Source organism: Meles meles, chromosome 13 (assembly GCF_922984935.1).
Source record: "Meles meles chromosome 13, mMelMel3.1 paternal haplotype, whole genome shotgun sequence".
Lineage (NCBI taxonomy): Eukaryota > Metazoa > Chordata > Mammalia > Carnivora > Mustelidae > Meles > Meles meles.
This window is the reverse complement of record NC_060078.1, coordinates 70,504,886-70,509,818: the sequence shown is the minus strand read 5'-3', so window position 1 is coordinate 70,509,818 and position 4,933 is coordinate 70,504,886. Positions and strand designations below refer to the sequence as shown.

At 42.7% G+C, this 4,933-nt stretch overlaps 1 pseudogene; it reads right to left on the bottom strand.

The window, feature by feature from the left end:
• Positions 1-3,409: 3,409 nt before the first annotated feature.
• LOC123955412 lies at positions 3,410-4,395 on the bottom strand (annotated as a pseudogene).
• Between the last annotated feature and the right edge of the window lie 538 nt (positions 4,396-4,933).

Genomic DNA, 4,933 nt, shown 5'->3' with positions numbered 1-4,933 from the left:
AAGTAGTGCACACAGCTCCACCCATCACTGGGTGGGATCTCTTTCCTCTTATCCTTTGGGCTGAGTTGGCTTTTTGATTTACTTTGGCCAATAGAATGTGGCAAAGTGATGTCATGCTGGTTCTGGGTCTAGCCTTCAACAGTGTGGTAGCTTTGACTTTTTCCTCTCAAACTCAGCTCTGAACCCCAAGACCATCCTGCTGTGAAGAAGCCTGAGGTAGCCATGAGGAAAGGCCAGAGACAGGAACAGTGAAGTTCCAGACATGTGAGTGAAAACTTGAACTTTCCAGCCCAGTTCAGCTGATGCCAAAAAGAGCAGAAGAATTGCCCTGCTGATCCCACACAATTCACAGAACCATGGGAAATGACAGAATATTGTTCTGGTAAACCACGAAGCTTTGTGTTGATTTGTAATGCAGCAATGGATAACTGAAACACTCACTGATGAGCTTGCTTGCTTGCTTGCTTTCTTTCTTTCTTTCTTTCTTTCTTTCTTTCTTTTAAAAGACTTTATTTATTTATTTGATAGAGAAAGAGAGAAAAAGAGCATGAGCCGGGGGGAGTGGGAGAAGGAGAAGAAAGCTCCCTGCTGATCAGGGAACCTGATGTGAGATTTGACCCCAAGACCCTGAGATCATGACCTGAGCCGAAGGCAGATGCTTAACTGACTGAGCCACCCAGGTGTCCCTCACTGATGTGCTTTTTTCTTTTTATTAAACTTTTATACTTGTTCTCATACATTTCAATGCTTCTTTAAAGTTAAGAAATCAGAATAAAAGGAAAAGTATGCCTCATTTATCTAAAGTTGTGAAATATGTTAGACAGATGTTAAATAAGGAATTGGATATAAGACTGTGATACTTCTCTGCTCTTACCCCCCATCGCCCTCCCTCTCACTCTGGATGGAAGCCGTGTTATTCATATGGCTTGCAAGACCCCATATGATCTGTTCCCTACCCTTCGCCTCCCTGACCTCAACCTCTACCACTCATTGCCTTTGATAATCCTGGAGTCTAAAGGGCATGGTGCACATCAGGACCTTTATATTTGCTGTTCCTTGTGCCTGGAATGTTCTCCTCCTAGGTATATTCATGACTTGCTCCTTACTGCCTTCAAGTCTTTACTCAATTGTTACCTTGTCCATGGAGTCTTTCCTAACCTGAATGGAAATTGTTACTCTCCCTTTCCCTAACCCTCTTACCCCTGCCTTGCTTGCTTTTTTTTCTTTCTTTCCCTCCAAAGCACTTAAGACCACTTACCACTTAGCATATTACATATTATTATTCAACTTGTTTGTAGTCATCTCTCTTCAGTAGAACCTCAGCTCCAAGAGAGAAGTTTTTGCTTGTTTCATGTACTGCTAGAAACCCAGCACTTAAAGTAGTCTTCACGCCCAATGTGGGGCTTGAACTCATGATCAAGATCTGAGTTGAGACCAAGAGTCAGACTTTCAACTGACTGATCCACCCTGGCTGCCCCAGAAACCCAAAACTTAAAACTGCATGTGACACAAAGTTAACAGTCATTAAATCCTTGCTGGGTGATTAAATGAATATTTCTAAAACCCAAAGCCTCACATCTGGACAGTTGCAGGCTGATATGTGAAGGACAGTCTCACTTCCTGGCAACGGATGGCGTTGCTGTTCGGCTCTATTGGACAAGGGGGAACCACAAGAGCGGTTAGGAGAACTTCAAGCCAGAGGTCAGCAAACTTTTTTCTCTAAAAAGCCAGAGTAAATATTTTAGGCTGCATGGGCCATATGGCCTAAGTTGCAAACTACTCTGTCATTGTAGTGTGAAATCAGCCACAGGCAATGGGTAAACATATGAGTGTGACTTATGCTTCAATAAAACTATATTTATGGACATTGAAATTTGAATTTAATTTTATGTGCCACCAAATACTATTATTTAAAAAATTTTTTTCAACAATTAAAATTTTTTTTTAAAAAAAACCATTCTAGTCTTGAAGGTCATGTAAAAATAGATGGTGACCAGATTTGGGCTACAGTTTGCTGACCAATGTTATTAACAATCTCCAAGTGACTCAAAGTGTGGGAGAGGAATTCAATTTCCAGGGAAACTAGCCAGACAATTATTCATTTTTAAAGGAGTATTATTTGTAATATGATTTCATGAATATTCATAGTGATTTTTGCATTTTTATAGCACTTTTTAGTGCTATAAAAGATTTTTGCATTTTTAGGCACTTTTATAGCCAATATGCCTGGGTGAGAAGGCACAGGGCAGGAGCCAAGTAAGAAGAAGCCATCTTTAGGCTGGGTATGCCCAATCCACTAATATCTCCATACTTCCTTCCACTGAGAAAGAGATGGCCCCACATGGGAGGAAGCAATGGCCGGCCATCATAGATGGGGTGACCCAGGAATCAGACTGATAAATGTGCTAAGGCTATGGATTTGTTTCTCACGTGGACCAGTTAGCTTTTGACTGATGTCCCCACTGCTGGCCCTAGGCAGCTGTCTCGTGTAGGCTGAAAAGGAGGGCAAGGGGGAGTCTCCCTCAATGTCTTTGTGGCCACAGGAGAGGGGAGCCATTTTAGTAATCAAAATATCAGACAGCCTTAATGTCTCTGAGCATGGTGCTGGCCCTTTGTGACCTCTAGAGGTGTATTATGGGACAGTCAGGGACAAAAGATGACAAGATGTCACTTTGTACTGAAAAGGAGTATTTTAGAAAACACTTTAGAATGAAAAATTCCAAACATACACAGAAGAAGAGAACAAAGTAAGATGAGCCCCCAGGTACCCACTCACCCAACTTCAAGGGCTGTCAACTCAGAGCCAGACTTGTTTCATCCGTAGCCCAACCCCTAGACGACTGGAGTAAATTTCAGATATCATGTCATCTCATTAGGCGAAGGCTATTTTAATTACACAGGAATTCATTATTTAGAATTCCAAAACTACTCAAAATTCATTTAGAAAGGTGAAAAAATAAGCAAAAGAAAAGCAGTAAAAATAATCCATGCTTTTACCACCAAGAGGTAGTCATTGTTAATTGTTTCTCCTTCCACATTTTAAAAAACAAAAAAGTATCTTACTTTTACTTTTTTACTTTTCTAAAAGTATCTTAGCTAGCCTTTGGAACTTGATTTTGCACTTTCTTGATAGAGCTATGGCACATCTTTCCATGCTAATAAATATACATCTGCCTTATAGTTCTTTCTGTTTTTGTTTTTGTTGGCTGGGTACAGTATACTTTATTGATGGTACATGACAAGGTAGGGCTCCCCAAGCCCCTCCTCTTCTTTGGGGGTCTGTGATGGAAACTGTGGAGGTTGAGAGATTCTCATCGTATTGGGAGATGAGTTGGGGCAAGGACTCCCTAGCTGCTGGAGGCCTCTCTTTTCCTCTTACTCTCACCAGGGTTGGTAGTCCAGAGGGCTCTTACTTCTTAGAGGCCATGTGGAGCATAAGGTTGCTGTACCCAGATTCATTGTCATACCAGGAAATGAGTTTGACAAAGTGGTCACTGAGAGCAATGCCAGCCCCAGCATCGAAGGTGGGAGAGTGGGTGTCACTGTTAAAGTCACAGGAGACTATTTAATCCTCAGTGTACCTCAGGATGCCCTTAAGGGGACACTCCAATACCTGTGTCACCAACTTCTTGATGCCATCATACTTGGCAGCTTTCTCCAGACAGCAGGTCAGATCCATGGTTGACATACTGGGGGTGGGGACATGGAAAGCCATGCCAGTGAGCTTCCCATTCGGCTCAGGGATGACCTTATCTATATCCTTGGTGGAACCAGTAGAAGCAGGGATGATATTCTGAGCAGCCCCTCAGTCATCATGCCACAGCTCCCAAAAGGGCTGTCCATGGTCTTCTGGGCGGTAGTGATGGCATGGACTGCGGTCATGAGTCCCTTCACAATGCCAGAGTTGTCATGGATGACCTTGGCCAGAGGGGCCAAGCAGTTGCTGGTGCAGGAGGCATTGCTGACAATCTTAATGGAGTTGTCATACTTCTCATGGTTCACGCTCACCACAAACATGGGGATATCAGCAGAAGGGGCAAAGATGATGACCCTCTTGACCCCACCCTTCAAGTGAACCCCAGCCTTCTCCATGGTGTGAAGACCTCAGTGGACTCCACAACATAATCAGCACCAGCATCATCCTACTGGATGTTGGCAAGATCTCACTCCTGGCAGATGGAGATGGGCTTTCCATCGGTGACAAGTTTCCCATTCTCAACCTTGACTGTGCCGTGGAATTTGTGGTGGGTGCAATCATACCAGAACATGTGGACCATGTAGTTAAGGAAATGAAGGGATCATGATGGCAACAATATCCCCTTGGTTGGATTTAAAAGTGGCCCTGGTGACCAGGTGCCAAATATGGTCAAATCCATTTACTCTGACCTTCAGCATCTTGTCTCAGGGATGTGGCTGACTTTGCACCAGAAGACGTAGTTGTCTATTGGATATGGAGGAGCAGAGTGCATTATAGTTCTTAATGGCTCTGTATGTGTCCATCATGTGGCTCTTCCATAGTCTTAAAACCAATTCCTTATTGGTATGTATTTCAGTTAATTAAAAATTTTTCCTATTATAATTACCTTGTAATTAATATTTTTGATAGCTTGTATGCTTGTTTGGTCATTTCCTTTGGGTAAATTACTACTGTCATTCCTAGGGCAAAGAGCACCCACATATTTAAATATATTTTTAAGATTTTATTTATTTATTTTAGAGAGGGAGAGAGAGAAAGAGCATGTGCATAGGGGGAGGGGCAAAGGAGAGGGAAGATAGAATCTCAAGCAGACTCCCTGCTGAGCACAGAGCCCGACAAGGTTCTCCAGCCCACAACCCTGAGATCATGACTGGAGCCAAAATCTGGAGTAAGACACCCAACCGACTGAATCATCCAGGCATCCCTTAATTTGTATTTTAATAAATACAAATTTTT